Source organism: Schistocerca cancellata, chromosome 9 (assembly GCF_023864275.1).
Source record: "Schistocerca cancellata isolate TAMUIC-IGC-003103 chromosome 9, iqSchCanc2.1, whole genome shotgun sequence".
Classification (NCBI taxonomy): domain Eukaryota; kingdom Metazoa; phylum Arthropoda; class Insecta; order Orthoptera; family Acrididae; genus Schistocerca; species Schistocerca cancellata.
Genome location: NC_064634.1, coordinates 138587191 through 138611611, shown reverse-complemented (window position 1 = coordinate 138611611; position 24421 = coordinate 138587191). Strand labels below are relative to the sequence as shown.

Genomic DNA, 24421 nt, shown 5'->3' with positions numbered 1-24421 from the left:
TGGGCGATGTGCCGCACCCAGGACGGTGGGCACTGTAGTATGCTACGGCGCTGGGACCTGTGGTAGTAATCGAAAGGGCCATTACAATTACTGAATGTGTGAACGTTACTGCGGACCACCTGCATCCTTCATGCTTCACATCTTCCCCGACAGTGACGGTATCTTCCAGTACGGTAACTGTCGCTGTCTTAAGGCCTGAATCGTGCTATAGGGGCATGAGAAACTTGACACTGAATCCACATTGATGTATTGACCCCCAAATTAGCCTGATCCGAACTCGCTGGAACAGGTTTGGTGTACTGCTATCTGAACTGTATGATTTTATTGTCAATGTTCGTATAGCACAAGAAATAATTAAGTATTAATGGTAAATGCAGTTGTGAATGCAGAATACTCAATTCTACTGACACGTAATGATGTTCTCTGATATGAAAGGTTGCAAATTAGAAAGTGCAACACCATTAAAGCCACCTTAATTGAGCTTCGCTATTTTCAATAAAAAGAAATGTACTTTTCCTGGGCGCCTTGGCCCCACACACTTGAGTTTTCTGAGCGCCTGCCATTATTAGAATATTATGTTTCACGTACCTTTCGTCGTTCGCAGACACGCAGTGTCGCTCTACAACACGAAGCTGAATAGCTGTGTTAAAGTGCACCAAAATCTTGACGGTTACGTGAAAGTCTTTGATTGTTGTGCGCGTAATGTAAATTTCTTTTCAACTGCGAGTTTAAGCAGTCTAGCATGTTTGTGTTTAACGTGTTAGACATGAAATTCAGCAAAGGGCTAGTAGAAATCCTTGGGTAACAGAAGAAATATTGAATTTAATTGATGAAAGGAGAAAATATAAAAATGCAGTAAATGAAGCAGGCAAAAAGGAATACAAACGTCTCAAAAATGAGATCGACAGGAAGTGCAAAATGGCTAAGCAGGCGTTGTTAGAGGACAAATGTAAGGTTCAAAATGGTTCAATTGGCTCTGAACACTATGGCACTCAACTGCTGTGGTCATTAGTCCCCTAGAACTTAGAACTAGTTAAATCTAACTAACCTAAGGACAACACAAACATCCATGACCGAGGCAGGATTCGAACCTGCGACCGTAGCGGTCTTGCGGTTCCAGACTGCAGCGCCTTTAACCGCACGGCCACTTCGGCCGGCACAAATGTAAGGATGTAGCGGCTTATCTCACTAGGGGTAAGATAGATACTGCCTACAGGAAAATTTACCTACCTTTGGAGATAAGAGAACCACTTGTATGGACATCAAGAGCTCAGATGGAAACCCAGTTCTAAGCAAAGAAGGGAAAGCAGAAAGGTGGAAGGAGTATATAGAGGGTCTATACAAGGGCGATGTACTTGAGGACAATATTATGGAAATGGAAGAGGATGTAGATGAAGATGAAATGGGAGATACGATACTGCGTGAAGAGTTTGACAGAGCACTGAAAGACCTGAGTCGAAACAAGGCCCCCGGAGTAGACAACATTCCATTGGAACTACTGACGGCCCTGGGAGAGCCACTCCTGACAAAACTGGTGAGCAAGATGTATGAAACAGGCGAAATACCCTCAGACTTCAAGAAGAATATAATAATTCCAATCCCAAAGAAAGCAGATGTTGACAGATGTGAAAATTACCGAACAATCAGTTTAATAAGCCACAGCTGCAAAATAGTAACGCTAATTCTTTACAGACGAATGGAAAAACTAGTAGAAGCCGACCTCGGGGAAGATCAGTTTGGATTCCGTAGAAATACTGCAACACGTGAGGCAATACTGACCTTACTACTTATCTTAGAAGAAAGATTAAGGAAAGGCAAACCTACGTTTCTAGCATTTGTAGATTTAGAGAAAGCTTTTGACAATGTTGACTGGAATACTCTCTTTCAAATTCTAAAGGTGGCAGGTGTAAAATACAGGAGCGAAAGGCTATTTACAATTTGTACAGAAACCAGATGGCAGTTATAAGAGTCGAGGGACATGAAAGGGAAGCAGTGGTTGGGAAGGGAGTAAGACAGGGTTGTAGCCTCTCCCCGATGTTATTCAATCTGTATATTGAGCAAGCAGTAAAGGAAACAAAAGAAAAATTCGGAGTAGGTATTAAAATCCATGAAGAAGAAATAAAAACTATGAGGTTCGCCGATGACATTGTAATTCTGTCAGAGACGGCAAAGGACTTGGAAGAGCAGTTGAACGGAATTGATGGTGTCTTGAAGGGAGGATATAAGATGAACATCAACAAAAGCAAAACGAGGATAATGGAATGTAGTCGAATTAAGTCGGGTGATGTTGAGGGTATTAGATTAGGAAATGAGACACTTAAAGTAGTAAAGGAGTTTTGCTATTTGGGGAGCAATATAACTGATGATGGTCGAAGTAGAGAGGATATAAAATGTAGACTGGCAATGGCAAGGAAAGCGTTTCTGAAGAAGAGAAATTTGTTAACATCGAGTATAGATTTAAGTGTCAGGAAGTCATTTCTGAAAGTATTTGTATGGAGTCTAGCCATGTATGGAAGTGAAACATGGACGGTAAATAGTTTGGACAAGAAGAGAATAGAAGATTTCGAAATGTGGTGCTACAGAAGAATGCTGAGGATTAGATGGGTAGATCACATAACTAATGAGGAAGTATTGAATAGGATTGGTGAGAAGAGAAGTTTGTGGCACAACTTGACCAGAAGAAGGGATCGGTTAGTAGGACATGTTCTGGGGCATCAAGGGATCACCAATTTAGTATTGGAGGGCAGCGTGGAGGGTAAAAATCGTAGGGGGAGACCAAGAGATGAATACACTAAGCAGATTCAGAAGGATGTAGGTTGCAGTAGGTACTGGGAGATGAAGAAGCTTGCACAGGATAGAGTAGCATGGAGAGCTGCATCAAAGCAGTCTCAGGACTGAAGACCACAACAACAACAACAAATGTCGCGCACATTAAAATCCAACCAGCTTCATTGTTATGTTAATGAGAAGAGACTCGGGGCTTTCTGTGAGGTTCGCATTGAAATCTTGTTATAGAACTGATTAAAATTCTTTGAAAGTTATTTTCTAATTAGATCTGAAATATAATTACTTTTTACGAAGTGAATCGTGTGAGACCTGATCCGTTCTGACTGGTCCAGGCTAATACAAAAACTGTTTCTGCAATGAAATATTAATTCACTTTCCAGTGAAAGACTTAAGCAGATTTTCAGCGAGTGAGTTCCTATTTTTAAGCCGTGTAGCGTAATGAAAAACTTAAAATTATGTTCCCGCCCGTAATGGCGTCTTTGAAACAAAATCAGCTCAGTTTACGAAAATTGCAAATTATTCGATAATAATTATGGGATGTCTTTCCCTACACTATTGAAAGGAAAACACGAGTCTATTAATTTTTATCTTTGTTCGCAGATTATACGTAGTTTTCGTATTTACAGTAATTTTCATTGTTCTTTCTCTATATTGTTTTACATTTCACTGCAATAATCACAACACATCGTCTTCATGGCTTTTATCAATATTTTCGTTATTACGATTGTTTTTATATCGTCGCACAAGTTTCGTAAATTTTCACAATAATGTCATGGGGATGGCACACTGAGTTGGAACACGTTGGGTGCTAGTACTATGCGTACTAACCACCCATCATATGAGTCCTGCATGAGCTGTGCGAAAACACCTGGCGCCAAAGCTATGAAGGATTTGTCGGATCCATGCTACCCAGAATCGCTGCCCAGTCGTGCGTGGGTAGCCAAATGACAGCCTGCTTTCGGCAGGGCTGCGGCTCGGACGTCCTGTTTACGTCCCTGCCGAGTTAGCGCGCGCGCTGTGTTGCTGTTGTTTACATCCGTGTTGCTTACTTCCTTCGATGCACCATGACATATTCACAGCGAAAGTCGGCACTGATGTCAAGTTTAACGGACGAGTACGCATTACCGAAAGCATCAGAAACTGAACAGTTTTTGCAAGACGTCGTTCACATCGATTACCACTACGTAATAAAGATTCACCTCTCCATCGAGAGCGGGAGAGGGGGAGGAGGGGGGGTATACCTGTATACCTGAAACTGTTGAACGACTTGTCTTGTAAGATTAACAAAAGAACGAGCGACTTTCAGTTAGGCATTCGGATGGGCACATTGCCCCTGTGAAACTGGAACACGCAGGTATCGGCCAGAGAACTGTCCGTGTGTTTGAATGGCCGTTAGAGGTGCCAGCAGAGATGGTGATCTACATCTACATCTACATCCATACTCCGCAAGCCACCTGACGGTGTGTGGCGGAGGGTTCCTTGAGTACCTCTATCGGTTCTCCCTTCTATTCCAGTCTCGTATTGTTCGTGGAAAGAAGAATTGTCGGTATGCCTCTGTGTCGGCTCTAATCTCTCTGATTTTATCCTCATGGTCTCTTCGCGAGATATACGTAGGAGGGAGCAATATACTGCTTGACTCCTCGGTGAAGGTATGTTCTAGAAACTTCAACAAAAGCCCGTACCGAGCTACTGAGCGTCTCTCCTGTAGAATCTTCCACTGGAGTTTATCTATCATCTCCGTAACGCTTTCGTGATTACTAAATGATCCTGTAACGAAGCGCGCTGCTCTCCGTTGGATCTTCTCTATCTCTTCTATCAACGCTATCTGATACGGATACCACACTGCTGAGCAGTATTCAAGCAGTGGGCGAACAAGCGTACTGTAACTCACTTCCTTTGTTTTCGGATTGCATTTCCTTAGGATTCTTCCAATGAATCTTAGTCTGACATCTGCTTTACCGACGATCAACGTTATATGATCATTCCATTTTATATCACTCCTAATGCGTACTCCCAGATAATTTATGGAATTAACTGCTTCCAGTTGCTGACCTGCTATATTGTAGCTAAATGATAAGGGATCTTTCTTTCTATGTATTCGAAGCACATTACACTTGTCTACATTGAGATTCAATTGCCATTCCCTGCACCATGCGTCATTTCGCTGCAGATCCTCCTGCGTTTCAGTACAATTTTCCATTGTTACAACCTCTCGATATACCACAGCATCATCCGCAAAAAGTCTCAGTGAACTTCCGATGTCATCCACAAGGTCATTTATGTATATTATGAATAGCAACGGTCCTACGACACTCCCCTGCGGCACACGTGAAATCACTCTTACTTCGGAAGACTTCTCTCCATTGAGAATGACATGCTGCGTTCTGTTATGTAGGAACTCTTCAATCCAATCACACAATTGGTCTGATAGTCTATATGCTCTTACTTTGTTCATTAAACGACTGATCGCAGTGTTGTGACCTTATGGCACTGTGATAAGCCATACAGCGGAAAAAAATGGGCACACTTTACCACGTACCCGTTCTGAATAGGGAGCTCCAGGTGCGCATCAACCTTACTAAACATGTCCCGTCCTATTTGAACATCGGCGGATGCCGTGTCGTCGTAAATTACAATGGCCAGACCAAACTTGTTCGGGATACGGGCAAGAGGGATATCTCAGATCAAGCTATATGCAGCGTTGCATCACACAACTGCCGACAAGGGAGGAGAAAATGTCGCCCGATCCAATGGTGCTCCCACTGACATACGTAGGGGTCCTTCAAACTCTTCCATCTGATCATCGACCGTCGACGTAAGCGTCGCCTTCATTCTACACAGAGCAGCTTCCGATGCAGAGGCATTCAGCAGCGCCAGAGCAAGCCTCAGCATCAGTTTCGCAATGCGAGAAGGGAACGGCCCAGCAGAAGAGGCTGGCTACTGCAGATCTGGTTCTGAGAACCGTCGGTTTTGTCCCTAATGGCAACGACCCCCAGCCGTTGTCGGATACCGATACTCATGTTCATAAACTCCAAAGCGACGGAAGAAACGCCGACTGGCTCCATCCGTTACCTACTGCACGAAGTCAACGGAAGACGATGATCTCGATAGAGGCGACCATGCCCAGCAGGAAGATATGATTGTCGATTCCCACTGACAGTATTCGATCAGCGGCGGATTCCAATGAAACCTCTCGCAGTGCCACGCTTCTGAATGAATGGCGGTAGATGGATTCCGTATATGTGAAACGTCCCCTTAGAAAAATTATAAATGACTGGGCGTAAACTGACACACGATATTTTTAGCGCAACACAATCTGACTTTCTAAAATCCCTACAAAAGAATGGCCCTGACTAACAATAACCTATACCTTTCGCAAATCACTTACCTCACAAAAATCTTCGTTACTCGAACTACTGCAATACAGCGAGCGCCACTACTGCCAGCTTAATAGTGTTCAAAAGTCATAATATATATATATATATATATATATATATATATATATATATATATATATATATATATATATATATATATATATATCATTTCATGACATACAGTCTTACAAATTTACTGTCTCTGATGGACACACGTCCAGATTATCCGCTCTCAAAACTCCGCCATTTCTCTCCCCGCATTCACCACTGCTGGCGGCTCACCCCCCACTGCGCAACGCTACGCTCTGTTAACAGCCAAACTGCCCAGCACTACAATAGCGTATATTCCAACAATGCAAACCAGCCACAGACTGCACACAGCACAGCCAGTGTTTTCATACAGAGCGCTACGTGGCGTTACCAATGTAAAAACCTGAACAGCCTACTTACATAAAACTTTGAACATAGCTGCTAAGGTTCAGTGACCGTGTCAGAATTATATTGAAACAAATAAGACCTCGGTCACCGAGGGCTTATTTCTTCTGATATAAGCCTACTTACATATGACTCTGTCACGGACCAAGTGCAAACTTCGCCTGCCTCATTAATTCCGAGGGATGATCACAACAGAAACCTGCTTGCGTAGGCCGACGATGTCGAGTACGTGATGTCTGCTGGAATAGCTAAAGCGGTTGCAGTTGCTTCACATCACGGCAGTTACATGCCATTGGACATAGGAGAGGACCCATTGTTGACTGCGGGTCCTTTTTCCGATCTCCCGTCTCCACCTCTCCGAACAGGCGCCAGCAGTACTGTCTCCCAATGCCAGGCCTATCGGTTGGCACCATCAGTTCTGAGGTCCCCGTCTATTTATGGATACGACTTTTATAAGGTGTCATGCACAGATGATGGTAGTGGTATGGCCTTTATGTGAAGGAAGGCATCGTGATCGATGATGTGGTCTACCTATTGTCAGCACGAGGACTTGCTATCACGTATCAGAGCGTCAGTATTGTGAATGTGTATGACCCCTCTGGCACGAATAATAGGAGAGACCGTTCGAGATTTTGTGCGGAGGAGGTCGCGTCCTTATTCGAGGGACGCTACGATCATATCATCCTAGGGGACAACATCAATTGTGTCCTGTCACCACAGGAGCAAACACCACACATTAGCAAATGCAGAGAACTGCAACCCCTGGTGTAAGACCTTCGCGCCGTGCAGGGTAGCCGCGTTCTCTGAGGCGCCTTGTCACGGTCCGTGCGGCTCCTCCCTTCGGAGGTTCGAGTCCTCCCTCGGCCATGGGTGTGTGTGTGTTGTCCATAGCGTAAGTTAGATCAAGTAGTGTGTAGGCTTAGGGACCGATGACCTCAGCAGTTTGGTCCCATTAGACCTCATCACAAATTTCCAATTTTTCCAAGACCTTCGCCTTGTCGACACACGGCGGAGCAGTGATCAATTACCGTCAAGAGGCTGTGTGTTGGCAACGGAACACCATAGAATATCAATTTACGCTACTGCGGTAGATATCTACCCAGCCACCGTCGCCATGGCGTGAGGCTGAGGTCCGGAGGTTACCAGCAGTGATCATAATGCTTACAATTCATCGCCTCGAGGGCACGCTTTTGCACATTCATAGTCAAGACCAGATAGGAGGTGCCGGCCGATGTGGCCGAGCGGTTCTAGGCGCTACAGTCTGGAACCGCGTGACCGCTACGGTCGCAGGTTCGAATCCTGCCTCGGGCATGGATGTGTGTGATGTCCTTAGGTTAGTTAGGTTTAAGTAGTTCTAAGTCTAGGGAACTGATGACCTTAGATGTTAAGTCCCATAGCGCTTAGGAACTTTTAAAAGAGCGCACAGATAGGGGGTGAACTGCTGCCAATGTACCACATTATCCATGAACGTCGCAGAGCATTTATCTCCGTGCTGGATATGACACATGATCGGCGCCTGACGGCTCAAAAAGATACTGCCGACGCCTGCTTTGATCATAACCGGCAGTTCCACGCACAGAAGACCATGATGCAACGGCTATGAATGAAGTCTTCCGCTTGCTGTCTCGGACCCTCGATGTCAACGCGGCGGCGGCCCTCGCGGGGCGAACAACAGATGGTCTCCTGACGGAGTTCTATCGTACGTTCCGTGATGTTATGATGCCCCAATGAGTTACGATGTATCAAGAACTGATGGATCCTTCAATGCAGGTGCCGCCTGCCTTTGTCGATGGCATCCTTATGTCGGTCCCCAAGCCATCTGCCCAACAGAGATTTGACCGTTACCGACCTTCTACGCTGCTCAACAGCGATCTCAAGGTATTAACGAAATTTCTGGCTGCCCGAATTCAGAGCGTTCAGCACTACGTTCTCTTTACCAACCAGCCCTGTTTTGGCAGTAACAGCAATATTCAGACGGCGCTCATCGACTACCACAATGTCAACATACTGGTGGAGGCCTGTCGTGTGTGATGAGTCTTAGTGACAGTAGACTCTGGCCGCGCTTTTGATAGAGTATGCCATGACTATCTTGAGAAGGTGCTGCGACAGCTGGCCTTCCCTCAGACCTTCATAAGCACTGTCATGCACCTTCTGCGTGGAGCGACTTCATAGGTTACAATCAATGCATGTATGGAGGGCAAGATCACTATTGTCTGCTCTGTGAGGCAAGGTTGCCCCCTGTATGCTATTGCCATGGAGCCACTGTTACATGCAGTATGACCCTGGCTGCAGGGACTTCCTTTGAGAACCATACCTTTGCATGTCGAGCCTATGTGGACGATCTGCTGTTTTTACTGCGTTTGGCAGCCAAAGTCCAAAGATCACTGGACTGGATCGCCAATACGGTGCTATAGCCAGAAGCTGCTTGAACTTCGAAAAGTATTCAGTGATGGCAGCAGCTTCCCAGAAGGGAGCTTGGCCCCATACCCACTCTTGGATATCCAATGTTTGTGGGTTATCTTTAAGCATGACAGTCGAGAGGCATCACACCTTACCTATTCTCGTCTCCTACAAGGCATGAATACAGATGCCCATAGCAACTTGCTGCAATCTTTGAACATGGTACAGTGGGTGCCTTATGTCATTATCTATCTGGCATCCGACATTCCCCATCTGGCCACAGACCTCCCAGTGCCAAAGACGATAGTCCGCAGCTTACAAACAGTATTTAGTTACTTTGCCAGTGTAGAAATGATCATCAAAGTGTGATAAGACACACTCACACTCCCTACCATAAAGGGTAGTCTCGAAATGGCCAATGTGTGGGTTAGGGCAGCTGCCTTATATGCCTCCACGATGACGAAAACGTGGAACCACCGCCAGCTCAGCTTCACAGCGACTCTGATTGAAGAACTGGCATCCACTTATCACGAACCACTCTTTGCAGTGGCATATATTTCGCCACCACTATCTCACCTACAGGAGTTTTTTGTGGCTTTCTGTTATGTCAACGCTGACCTGCCAAGTGAGCGACTGCACAGGACCCGTGACGTTTACTGTCATATGATGTGAGATCATCCCCGAAGTCCGATTGAAAGCCGTCTGCTCTCGGTTACTTGGTCAGTGGTCTGGAGTTCAGTGTATGGCGCTATTCTCGAGTTCAGTGCCAGAGTGGCCAGGTATTTGGTGGCCAGCCACAAATACACGAATCGCCAGAGACTCCATTCCATACGTATTGCTGGTTCTCCGTCGCGTCCCCAGAGCCATATACCTGATACATATGAACACCGTCTGGAATGTGGGTCCCTGGCCCTCATTCAGCGAACGATCCCTACAGCAGTAACTTCGACATCCCTTCTTATCCCAGATATGACATTTTATACACATACTAAGATGAATGCAGCGATATGGATGAAGGGCCTGATCATATTGTATCTTTACCGTAATGATGACAAACACTTTCCCAATTTTCGGACCTCCTTATTGGAACGATTCATTCTTCTACGACGCCACCCACGATACTGCCAATCCTTCGCTAATTATCCGGGTAGTGTCTTCTTGGGCCCTCCCCACATCTTAAACTTACGGAACGGACTGGAGCAAGTGACAGAATCATATGAACCCTTTCTTCGTGAAGACGTGCCCAGCCCGAATGACGAGTTAGAAGGATTCATGGACATTCTGATTGATGGTAGCGGTGGGTGCCGAGTCTAATGTTGCTGCTGCCAGAAGGCGGCCTTTACGATCTATTTATGCTTCAGTATTTTTTGTTGGTTTGTTACCTTCTTTATCCCTCGAAGGGCAGCATTGTGAGAATAAAGATATTTCGTTTGGCAAAAAAAAATTAAATTAAATTAAATTAAAAAATGGTAAGGCGACTCCTCGCCATAAGCGGGAAATCGAGTTCGAGTCCCTGGTAATTTTTTTAAATTAAAAAAGCAACAAAAAATGGTTAGGTGACCACACGCGATAAGCGGCAAAGGCAGGTTAGAGTCCCGGTCCGGCACAAAATTTCATCGTTATCATTCCATTCTACAGCTGATGGTTTTCCATATTCACAATTGTTTATATGGTTAGGTTGGAAGGAACGGAAACTGTCTCTTAGGAAGGTCCAGTAGTTAAAAAGCTCTTGGCTGATGCATAACTTTAGTCCACTCATTGCACTGTAATTGGTGAATGTGTAATAATGTATGTTATTTGTTAGAAATTGTCTTTGACGTAATTGTACATTAAGCTATGAATCGATACGTTAGGAAGTTGAGATGATTATCTTTGCCTTGTCATCATGTTTATTTGTGCATTATCATCTTTGGGTATCAGTAATGTACTTGAAAATGGGCTTATAACCCGAAACCTAGGTTGCCCAATAACATTAATAATAAACTGTGAAACAAGGCCAGAAACAGTGTTTTTTTAGTTAAAATGGAAGCTAGCTGAGCTACTGTTCTTATCTAGGTCGTGTATCTCTTATCTGTTTGTAACCCTTTGAAATGGATAACATAACACGAAGGAAAGAGCTCTCCAACCTCAGTTTTCATCCCGTAACACTGACTATTCGTAGCGCCCCAGGGTATGATTCTCGATTACAACATTAATTTGGGCAGAGTTTTAAAAAACCATAATCATTAGGGGAATACTGGCGATTTTTTGCAGTATCCACCCGTCGCTACTTTTCTAGAAAAGCATCGAATAGTATACGGGTCACGTTTTTATTTATTTAACTGTTTTTTTTTATATTTTGATTCTAGGTACAGTATCTTGAAACGTATAATGCAAGAGTCTGAGGGAGTGTTAGAATTTTTCAGTCTCTATGCGATGTCTACGTTTATTACTGGAAACAACAGCAATAAAAACCGAAAATCGCTTCTTTCACGAAATGGTTATTTTTAGCGGTTTTAGTATCCAGGTTAAAATGGAGATGAAAAAAAACAATGTAACGAAGACCAGTTGTTTCAGTGATAACCAGCATCCCTACTTCGAATATAATATTCTTAATGATCCAGACAGAAAGTACGATAGCAACAAGTCACGCTTAGTGAAGGAAGTGCTCTCCTATGTAGAAGACAGTTCCTGGTATCATACATATAACGTACAATAGCTACATTCTTAGTCACAGTTCCCAGTTCCAAGTGACGTATTCAGTCACAACTGGTTTCAGCATCTTCATCATCTGCATAGGGGATACCCGTGGTCTAGGGGTAGCGTCTTTGATTCATAATCAAAAACGTCTTCGGTCCCGGGTTCGATCCCCGCCACTGCCTAAATTTTGATAAATAATCAGCATTGGCGGCCGAAGACTTCCGGCATAAGAAGTCAGCCTCATTCTGCCAACGGCCTTGTCAAAGAGGACGGACAAGCGGATAGAGGTTCGGGGCACTCTCTTGTCCTAGGAGTGGGAAATTGCCCCTAAAGGCGGAAGAATCAGCAATGATCAACGACATGAGGATGCAGAAGGCAATGGAAACCACTACATTAAAGACACGTAACGTGTATCCACAGGACATGTGGCCTGTAATTGAAGAAGTGTCATGATGATCTCTCCATTGGCAAAAGATTCCGGATCTCCGGGAGGGGACTGCCAAGGGGGAGGTTACCATGAGAAAAAGATTGAATAATCAACGAAAGGACAACGTTCCGCGAGTCGGGGCGTGGAATGTCAGAAGCTTGAACGTGGTAGGGAAACTAGAAAATCTGCAAAGGGAAATGCAAAGGCTCAATCTAGGTATAGTAGGGGTCAGTGAAGTGAAGTGAAGTGGAAGGAAGACAAGGATTTCTGGTCAGATGAGTATCGGGTAATATCAACAGCAGCAGAAAATGGTATAACAGGTGTAGGATTCGTTATGAATAGTAAGGTAGGGCAGAGGGTGTGTTGCTGTGAATAGTTCAGTGACCGGGTTGTTCTAATCAGAATCGACATCAGACCAACACCGACAACGATAGTTCAGGTATACATGCCGACGTCGCAAGCTGAAGATGAACAGATAGAGAAAGTGTATGAGGATATTGAAAGGGTAATGCAGTATGTAAAGGGGGACGAAAATCTAATAGTCATGGGCGACTGGAATGCAGTTGTAGGGGAAGGAGTAGAAGAAAAGGTTACACGAGAATATGGGCTTGGGACAAGGAATGAAAGAGGAGAAAGACTAATTGAGTTCCGTAACAAGTTTCAGCTAGTAATGGCGAATACCCTGTTCAAGAATCACAAGAGGAGGAGGTATACTTGGAAAAGGCCGGGAGATACGGGAAGATTTCAATTAGATTACATCATGGTGAGACAGAGATTCCGAAATCAGATACTGGATTGTAAGGCGTACCCAGGAGCAGATATAGATTCAGATCACAATACAGTAGTGATGAAGAGTAGGCTGAAGTTCAAGACATTAGTCAGAAAGAATCAATACGCAAAGAAGTGGGATACGAAAGTACCAAGGAATGACGAGATACGTTTGAAGTTTTCTAACGCTATAGATACAGCGCAGTAGGCAGTACAGTTGACGAGGAATGGACATCTCTAAAAAGGGCCATCACAGAAGTTGGGAAAGAAAACATAGGTACAAAGAAGGTAGCTGCGAAGAAACCATGGGTAACAGAAGAAATACTTCAGTTGATTGATGAAAGGAGGAAGTACAAACATGTTCCGGGGAAATCAGGAATACAGAAATACAAGTCGCTGCGGAATGAAATAAATAGAAAGTGCAGGGAAGCTAAGACGAAATGGCTGCAGGAAAAATGTGAAGACATCGAAAAAGATATGATTGTCGGAAAGACAGACTCAGCATACAGGAAAGTCAAAACAACCTTTGGGGACATTAAAAGCAACGGTGGTAACATTAAGAGTGCAACGGGAATTCCACGGTTAAATGCAGAGGAGAGAGCAGATAGGTGGAAAGCATACATTGAAAGCCTCTATGAGGGTGAAGATTTGTCTGATGTGATAGAAGAAGAAACAGGAGTCGATTTAGAAGAGATAGGGGATCCAGTATTAGAATCGGAATTTAAAAGAGCTTTGGAGGACTTACGGTCAAATAAGGCAGAAGGGATAGATAACATTCCATCAGAATTTCTAAAATCATTGGGGGAAGTGGCAACAAAACGACTATTCACGTTGGTGTGTAGAATATATGAGTCTGGCGATATACCATCTGACTTTCGGAAAAGCATCATCCACACAATTCCGAAGACGGCAAGAGCTGACAAGTACGAGAATTATCGCACAATCAGCTTAACAGCTCATGCATCGAAGATGCTTACAAGAATAATATACAAAAGAACGGAAAAGAAAATTGAGAATGCGCTAGGTGACGATCAGTTTGGCTTTAGGAAAAGTAAAGGTACGAGAGAGGCAATTCTGACGTTACGGCTAATAATGATAGCAGGGCTAAAGAAAAATCAAGACACTTTCATAGGATTTGTCGACCTGGAAAAAGCGTTCGACAATATAAAATGGTGCAAGCTGTTCGAGATTCTGAAAAAGGTAGGGGTAAGCTATAGGGAGAGACGGGTCATATACAATATGTACAACAACCAAGAGGGAATAATAAGAGTGGACGATCAAGAACGAAGTGCTCGTATTAAGAAGGGTGTAAGACAAGGCTGTAGCCTTTCGCCCCTACTCTTCAATCTGTACATCGAGGAAGCAATGATGGAAATAAAAGAAAGGTTCAGGAGTGGAATTAAAATACAAGGTGAAAGGATATCAATGATACGATTCGCTGATGACATTGCTATCCTGAGTGAAAGTGAAGAAGAATTAAATGATCTGCTGAACGGAATGAACAGTCTAATGAGTACACAGTATGGTTTGAGAGTAAATCGGAGAAAGACGAAGGTAATGAGAAGTAATAGAAATGAGAACAGCGAGAACTTAACATCAGGATTGATGGTCACGAAGTCAATGTAGTTAAGGAATTCTGCTACCTAGGCAGTAAAATAACCAATGATGGACGGAGCAAGGAGGACATCAAAAGCAGACTCGCTATGGCAAAAAAGGCATTTCTGGCCAAGAGAAGTCTACTAATGTCAAATACCGGCCTTCATTTGAGGAAGAAATTTCTGAGGATGTACGTCTGGAGTACAGCATTGTATGGTAGTGAAACATGGACTGTGGGAAAACCGGAACAGAAGAGAATCGAAGCATTTGAGATGTGGTCCTATAGACGAATGTTGAAAATTAGGTGGACTGATGAGGTAAGGAATGAGGAGGTTCTACGCAGAATCGGAGAGGAAAGGAATATGTGGAAAACACTGATAAGGGGAAGGGACAGGATGATAGGACATCTGCTAAGACATGAGGGAATGACTTTCATGGTACTAGAGGGAGCTGTAGAGGGCAAAAACTGTAGAGGAACACAGAGATTGGAATACGTCAAGCAAATAATTGAGGACGTAGGTTGCAAGTGCTACTCTGAGATGAAGAGGTTAGCACAGGAAAGGAATTCGTTGCGGGCCGCATCAAACCAGTCAGTAGACTGATGACCAAAAAAAAAAAAAAAAAAAAAATCATCTTCATCTACATCTATATCTACATCTAATGGATACTCTGCAAATCACATTTAAGTGCCTGGCAGAGGGTTCATCGAACCACTTCCACAATTCTCAATTATTCCAATCTCGTATGACGCGCGGAAAGAATGAACACCTATATCTTAACGTACGAGCTCCGATTTGCATTATTTTATCGTGGTAATCGTTCCTCCCTATATAGGTCGGTGTCAACAAAATATTTTCACATTCAGAGGAGAAAGTTGGTGACTGGAATTTCGTGAGAAGATTCCGTCGCAACGAAAAACGCCTATCTTTTAACGATTTCCAACCCAAATCCTGTATCATTTCTGTAACGCTCTCTCCCATATTTCGCGATAATACGAAACGTGCTGCCTTTCTTTGGACTTTTTCGATGTACACCGTCAGTCCTATCTGGTAAGAATCCCACACCGCGCAGCAGTATTCTATAAGAGGACGGACAAGCGTAGTGTAGGCATTCTCCTTAGTAGTTCTTTTACATTTTCTAAGTGTCCTGCCAATAAAACGCAGTCTTTGGTTAGCCTTCCCAACAACATTTTCTGTGTGTTTCTTCCAATTTAAGTTGTTCTTAATTGTAATACGTAGGTATTTAGTTGAATTTACGGCTTTTAGATTAGACTTATCGTGTAACCGAAGTTTAACGAGTTCCTTTTAGTACTCGTGTGAATGACCTCATCCAGACATAAATCTGCTCAGAGCCGTCGTCTTGCACATGCAACTACGAAGTGTCATTGTAGCTGCAGCATCTCAAGGTGATTTAAATATCACAACTGATCATGTGTGATTGAATGAGAGTAAAGGTACTATGAATCAACTGACAATCGCTGTAGCTTTACCATCCAATGCCAATATACATAAGCCAAATGAAAGTAGTTCGATACTTTTTGTCAAAAAACAGAGATGTTATAAATGCAACAGGCAGTCCTAATCGGACGAGGAATGACACAATAGTATACGTAGGTTTAACTTGGTGTAAGCCAGCTTACACTTAGGACGTGATCTTTCCCGGCATTGTAACTCGAACTTAGTTAAGAGAAGAGCGTCAGATTTTAAACTTTACGAGTATTCCCTCTTTTACAGCAGTTTCTTAGCAAAACATTTTCCTGTTCAGGTATCAACACTCGGCATCCTGTGTCTGTGCGATACGTGGCGCAGGAAGTAGGATTCGGAGAAATTCTTGATACGCATTTCCGTTGATCGCTGTCATGCAAGCTTTTCTCCGTTCAGTAGATATCTGCGATTCATGGCGGGGTACCGTCTTTGTTTGCCTGACACAACATCCGGAAACAATACGTTGGCGTCAGAGATATACTCTGACAACAAGTAAAAGAAAATGTATTCTTCTGAAACAGTGCAATGTGACTCTAGTAGCTGGATATGAAAAAGACGTAATTAAATGGTTTGTGAACGTTCATGTTGAGGCTGAAGCTCCCTCTCTACAAGTGTGTTTCTCGATATCTTTCGCCTTGTTTTCATATCTTCTGAACAGTGACAGGATAAAAATTTGAAAGTGCTGTTTTTCACCGTGCAGTGAACGGCGAAATCAGAAAAATGACAAGCTTGGAAAAATGTCAAGCTAGGTAAGAGAAATAGCTGTAACGCTAAATACAGAAAACCACGAAAGCAACATCATGTGTTCATGAGAAATGAAGTTAAAAAATACTGATGATGCTGTAACTTCAGAAGAGAAAATTGTGTTTGTTCAATGAGAAATCTATCTAAAAATAAGCTGGTTTGTTAACACCTTCAAACACGAAACACGTCTGTATTTAAAGAAAGTTTTTGACAATGCTGACTGGAATATACTCACTGAAATGCAGAAGGTAGCAGGATTAAAATACAGGGAGCAAGAAGTTATCTACAACTTTTACAGAAACCAGGCTGTAGTCATAAAAACTGAGAGACATGAAGGTTAGACAATAGACGAGAAGCGAGCGAAATAAGGTTTTTACCTGTCTTCCATTCTATTCAAGCTATACACTGAGCAAGAAGTAAATGAAATTAAATGACAGGGAAATAAAGTTCACGAAAATTAGATAAAGTTTTTCAGATTCGCTGATGACATTGAAATTCCGGCAGAAATGGCTTGGGACTAGGAAGAACAACTGAAAGGAATGGACAGTGTCTTGAAAAAGAGTTAAAACATGAGTACCATGGAAAGTAAAAGGATAATGGGAAGTAGTAGAGCCGGCCGGTGTGGCCGTGCGGTTCTAGGCGCTTCAGCCTGGAACAGCGTGACCGCTACGGTCGCAGGTTCGAATCCTGCCTCGGGCATGGATGTGTGTGATGTCCTTAGGTTAGTTAGGTTTAAGTAGTTCTAAGTTCTAGGGGACTTATGACCACAGATGTTAAGTCCCATAGTGCTCAGAGCCATTTTGAAAGTAGTAGAATTAAATCAGAGAGGCTAAATATTAAGAAAGTGGGCACTAAGTTAGTAGATGAGTTTTGCTGTTTGGATAGAAAAATAACTGACAATGGCCAAACTTGAGAGGATATCAAATGCGGACTAGGAACAGTACGAAAAGATTTTCTGTAAAACAGAACTTTCTTAACATTGAATATACACACATCAAAAATTGCATCACCCCAGTTCCCAGAACTCCTGAAGAAGACGTTGACTGTGGATATTGTATCACAGACAGAGTCCCTTTCGCTGTTTAGAGATGTCACTAAACCCGCCCAAAGATGTAAACAACCATGCATGAGCAGCTCCTATGAGACGGAGGATATCCGACAGCTGATCAGTTCCATTCATTCCACCAGGAAGGGGGTACAAGGCTCGTGTTCAACCATGCCTAGACGGTCCATACCGCGGTTCGATGGCATCCACATTGTTACTTTGTGCCAGGAAGGGCACTCAACAAGAAAAGTGTCCAGGCGTCTCGGAGTGAACCAAAGCGATGTTGTTCGGACATGGAGGAGATACAGAGAGACAGGAACTGTCGATGACATGCCTCGCTCAGGCTGCCCAAGGGCTACTACTGCAGTAGATGACCGCTACCTACGGATTATGGATCGGAGGAACCTTGACAGCAACGCCACCATGTTGAATAATGCTTTTCGTGCAGCCACAGGACGTCGTGTTATGGCTCAAACTGTGTGCAAGAGGCTGCATGATGTGGAACTTCACTCCCGACGTCCTTGGCGAGGTCCATCATTGCAACCACGACACCATGAGGCCCAGTTCAGATGGGCCCAACAACTTGCCGAATGGACCGCTCAGGATTGGCATCACGTTCTCTTCACCGATGAGTGTCGCATATGCCTTCAACGAGACAATCGTCTGAGACGTGTTTGGGGGCAATCCGGTCAGGCTGAATGCCTTAGACACACTGTCCAGCGACTGCAGCGAGATGGAATAACCCCGCTATTTTGGGGTGGCATTATGTGGGGCCGACGTACACCGCTGGTGGTTATGGAAGGCGCGGTAACGGCTATACGATACGTGATTTCCATCCTCCGACCAATAGTGCAACCATATCGGCAGCATATTGGCGAGGTATTCGTCTTCATGGACGACTTTTCGCGCCCCCATGGTGCGCCTCTTGTGAATGACTTCCTTCAGGATAACGACATCGTTCGACTAGAGTGGCCAGCACGTTCTCCACACATGAACCCTATCGACCATGCCTGGGATAGATAGAAAAGGGCTGTTTGTGGAAGACGTGACGCACCAACCAGAAGGATCTACGCCGAATCGCCGTTGAGAAGTGGGACAATCTGGAGCAACAGTGCCTTGATTAACTTGTGGATAATACGCCACGACGAATACAGGCATGCATCAATGCAAGAGGTTGTGCTACTGGGTATTGGAGGTACCGGTGCATACAGCAATCTGGACCATCACCACTGAAGGTCTCGCTGTATGGTGGTACAACATGCAATGTGTGGTTTTCATGAGCAATAAAAAGGACAGAAATGATGTTTATGTTTATCTCTATTCCAATATTCTGTACAGGTTCCGGAACTCTCGGAACCGAGGTGATGCAAAACTTTTTTTGATGTGTGTATGAAGGCCATCCAGAAAGTAAAGAACTTTTGCACGTACCGTCCGCGCACCTGTCTTGAGGCAGCCGCTCATTGGTATCTTGTGTTCAGTGCGATGTGGACAGTTGTCGGATGCGTTTGTTAAGTCGGACATTGTCACATTCTAACTGAAGAGACAGATGTGATCATGCTTGTGCCGATTGGGAAAATTGCCGACTCTGAGGTGCCAAGATATTATCTCCAAGCGGAAAATGTTAGATGGTTCAAATGGCTCTGACCACCATGGGACATAACTGCTGTGGTCATCAGTCCCCTCGAACTTAGAACTACTTAAATCTAACTAACCTAAGGACATCACACACACCCATGCCCTTGGCAGGATTCGAACCTGCGACCGTAGCAGTCGCGTGGTTCCGGACTGAGCGCCTAGAACCGCTAGACCACCGCGGTCGGCGCCTGTGGATATTTAGATACCCTAATGAAGTTATCATAAATGGGTAACATAAAACAGCAGGTAATTTTTGATCAAGGTTCGAAAATCATTCCCACAATAGTGGCCGGGTGTTTCCGTGGTGAAGAAAAGAAGAACTTTTAACTATGGTAAAGTACAAATTTAATTTCGGACGCTGGATCGGAAACGCCGATGCCAAATGTTACATCTACATCTATATCTACATCATACTCCGCAAGCCACCTAGTAGTATGTGGTGGAGGGTACTTTCGGTACCACTATCTGTTCTCTCCAGCCCTGTTCCACTCGCGAATAGTGCGTGGGAAGAATGATTGTCGGTAAGCCTCTGTATGGCTCTAATTTATCGAATTTTCACCTCGTGCTCAACACGCGAGATGTATGGGGGGGGGGGGGGGAAGTAATCTGTTGTCCGACTCGTCCCGAAAAGTGCCGTGCCGGAACTTCAATAGTAAATATCTCCGTGTTGCACAACGCCTCTCTTGTAACGTCTGCCAGTGGAGTTCGTTTAGCATCTCCTTAACGCTCTCTCGCCAGCTAAACGATCCCATGACGATCCTCGTTCGATCTTCTCTATCTCCTCTATGAGTCCTATCTGAAAGGAGTCCCAGATAGATGAACAATACTCAAGAATCGGGCGAACAAGCTCCTTATAAGCCATTTCTTTCGTGATTAAGTTACAGTTCCCTAAGATTCTACTGATGAATCTGAGTCTGGTATCTGCTTTTCCCACTATCTGTTTTTTGTTTTCATTCCACTTAAGATCGCTCTGGATAGATGCGCCTAGATATTTTACGGCAGATGCTGTCCCCAGCTGTTTGTCATCAATAGTGTAGCTGTACAGAAGTTGGTTTCTTTTCTTAGATGTGCGCAACATGTTACATTTATTTACGTTCAGGGTCAACTGCCAGAGCCTGTACCATTCATCAGTTCTCTGCAGGTCGTTTTGCAAATTCTATCTTCTGGCGTTGCTACTTTGGTATAGACAAATGCATAATCTGCGAATAGCCTTAAAGAGCGTCCTACGCTTTCTGCATCTACATCTACATCCATACTCCGCAAGCCACCTGACGGTGTGTGGCGGAGGGTACCTTCAGTACCTCTATCGGTTCTCCCTTCTATTCCAGTCTCTAAGGAAGGATTGTCGGTATGCCACTGTGTGGGCTCTAATCTCTCTGATTTTATCCTCATTGTCTCTTCGCGAGATATACGTAGGAGGGAGCAAGCGCGCTGCTCTCCGTTGGATCTTCTCTATCTCTTCTATCAACCCTATCTGGTACGGGTACCACACTGCTGAGCAGTATTCAAGCAGTGGGCGAACAAGCGTACTGTATCCTGCTTCCTTTGTTTTCGGATTGCATTTCCTTAGGATTCTTCCAATGAATCTTTCTGGCATCTACTTTACCGATGATCAACGTTATATGAGCATTCCATTTTATATCACTCCTAATGCGTACTCCCAGATAATTTATGGAATCAACTGCTTCCAGTTGCTGACCTGCTGTATTGTAGCTAAATGATAAGGGATCTTTCTTTCTATGTATTCGAAGCACATTACACTTGTCTACATTGAGATTCAGTTGCCATTCCCTGCACCATGCGTCAATTCGCTGCAGATCCTCCTGCATTTCAGTACAATTTTCCATTGTTACAACCTCTCGATATACCACAGCATCATCCGCAAAAAGCCTCAGTAAACTTCCGATGTCATCCACAAGGTCATTTATGTATTTTGTGAACAGCAACGGTCCTACGACACTCCCCTGCGGCACACCTGAAATCACTCTTACTTCGGAAGACTTCTCTCCATTGAGAATGACATGCTGCGGTGTACTAGCTCGTTTATATATATTGTAAACAGCAACTGTCCTATCACACTTCACTGTGGTACTACGGATATTACCTTTTCATTTCCAATTTCTCGAATACACGAGAGTAACGATTAAATGTACACATGGCAGAAAAGGTGATGCTATGCGATAGGTTCTATTACTTGGAAAAAACATGGAATTCTTCATTTCCTACTGTCGTAGGGCGAGTAGTGTTGACTGTCGCCCTACTGCGATCTTGGCACATGCCCTGAACAGCAAACAGTGCATCAATAAATAGGGCAATGTGAGAAGCACACGACAGACTTCGTCGCCTTGCCTGAAGATGCATGACATACCAGTTTAAATAATGCTCTGGAATGTGAATCATAACCGGCTGTGATATTCAAACATTGTCGACTATAAGCCGTTTGATCAAAAGCATCTGGGCACCTATTAGTGGAAATTAATATGGGTTGTGTCCACCCTTCGCCTTTAGGACTGCTTGAACTCTGTTGGGGACACTTTCAGTGACTGCATTTTCAATTTCTCGTTGCGTAATGAATAGTCCATTAAATTGGGCATGCAGCCGCGCAAATTAAATTTCCTCCTATGATATTTCAGCCGCGTATCGTCCGGCCACCCTCAGAGTGAGTCACAAGACTGACGACAAGATGCCTAGCGCGGCCTTATATGCTCCACCGCGGCGGTACTGCGCATGCTGGTCACATATGATAGTCGGCGGCAAAGAAATACGCTTACACATGCGCCGCCTGTGGCGGAGGCGTACAGGTATTTGATTCGCTTATCGATGTATGATCGGCGGTGGTGACACCATGACGAGTTCTCTGCAGTTTAATTACCCCAAGAGCCGGATTCCATGCTTTGTCCAAATTAAAACCATTATATCTATTTATTAAATTGTTAGGTAATCTCATCTCTATAGCTTCCACGAAGACAAATTCCCAAAAGGAAGAGGTGTTAGTTAAAATCTTCACTTCACTATAATTCATGGAATGCCCTGTATCAATGCAATGTTCGGCCACAGCTGACTTGTCTGGCTGTAATAAGCGTGTGTATCTTCGAGGCTCCACACATCTCTCATGAACAGTGCGTGTTGTTTGACCTGTATACGACTTCTCACAATTTCGGCAAGGAATCTGATATCCACCCGCTTTTCAAAGCTATAAATCATACTTCACAGAACCGAGTAAAGTTGCAATTTTCGTGGGGGGGGGGCCGGAATACCACCTAACACAGTGTTTCTCAAGGATACGGCCTATCTTCGAGGAAAGAGCACCCACATAGGGCAAAAACGCACGAAATATGAAGGAATTACCATCTTCTTTCCAATCACATACCTGCATTCTAGGTTCTGCAGTCAGATCTCTACGAGTTTGTTGCGGAGAAAATCCATTCGATTTAAAAAATGCTCTTGAGGTATGTGAGCTCTTTATCGGATACACAGTGCGCCCTATGCACTACGGTGTTAAGGACACCTATGGTATGTGAAGGGTGATGGCAGCTACTGGCATGGAGATATGGATGTGTGTGTCTTGGTTTCCGATATACGGCATGTCCTAATGTGCCATCAACTTTTGGTTGTCTCATCACCAACAGTTAACCTGGGCAGCTGCAGAGAGGTTTAAATGTTCCTGTTGGATGTGTTACTCCGTTAACATCCAGTGACTAGTCCAAGTGTGAAATCAGTTCTCCTGACGGACCCACTTTGGTGATACTGCTTCTGTTTTACACTGGCGGCTTCTGCCTCTCGTGAAATCTAGTAGCCCATTCAACATTTCACAGTAGTGTCCGGATGCTTTCGATCCGATAGTCCACACGTTAAGGGATCTTTGAGATCCAGGAGAACATGGGAACATGATGCTGGCTAAACTATGAAATTTGGTAAAAAGAGGCATACATCATAAGCCAATACAAGGTCTCTTAATGTGATTGTGTGTGCTGTTGGTGCAAATGATTCCTGCCGCCGGAATGACGACCCTGCACGAGAACGGGTGGCTGGCAGATTAGAAGCCGACCGCAGTTAAAATGGCTGGCAATTTACTATTGGCGACATCGACGTTTCACCCCTTTGGAGACGGTTTCAGGAGGGGAAAAACATTCATCTGCGTTTTGAGCAGGGCCAACCAGTCGCTACAACTGTAAGTTTCCCTTCTATTTGCTTCCTGAATTGTTTCTTGTACACGAGAGCAAAAATATACATGCCTGCTAACACTGCTAAATTCTTACTAAATAACATACTACCATAGCTGCGGTGCTTCTACTACAGAGTCCTTTGTAAGACTGGTTGACCCATGTACGTCCCAGAATTACCATTGCTAATTTACTTCGTCTTAGGGCGCGTTGCACACCGCTTTATTTATGTCCTGCAGGTGCGCTAACTATACTAGAAATATGTTTTACAAGCGATCATATGCTAAAAATCATTACAAGTCAAGCACATTTCCAGACTACATAATAAATATATTAATGTCATCCAGCATTGTCAACGACAGCGGGCAGCGCCTAAAATATATATAAATTTTAATGCATCTGTTTATTCATTTATTGAAGTAAAACCCATTAATCGTGACCTTACAACAATTCAAACATTAATCCAATGTGAAGCCCCATCTAAACTTACGGAACATTACAGGTGCAGATAACGTTGCGTGTAGATGAACAAGTGCTAAGAGATTGTATACATGTGTCTAGCCGGTTACTTGAAATGTATTTTTGTGTGTGCATGTGTGTGTGTGTGTGTGTGTGTGTGTGTGTGTGTGTGTGTGTGTGTGTGTGTGTGTGCATACAGATCAAGGCTTAAAGTTCAAGTTCATAGTATTCGGTATGTCAGGACCAAAAGAATTGGACCCTGCGAAAAGTATTTGTTTTTATGGGCAACTGGTAGCTGGTTGAGGGCAGTTAGCATAAAGAAGACTGTATGAGTCTCTTGCACTTCTAAAAATTCATCCAGAAAATATTCTGTAGCAGTTTCCACCTGATGTTTGCCATCCTTGTCACTAACTATTTATTTA

General features: G+C 43.9%; 1 protein-coding gene across 1 annotated transcript in view; it reads left to right on the top strand.

The window, feature by feature from the left end:
• Positions 1–24421, top strand: part of LOC126101131 (probable G-protein coupled receptor Mth-like 1) — a 106532-nt gene that overhangs the window by 13922 nt on the left and 68189 nt on the right. The window lies entirely within an intron of this gene.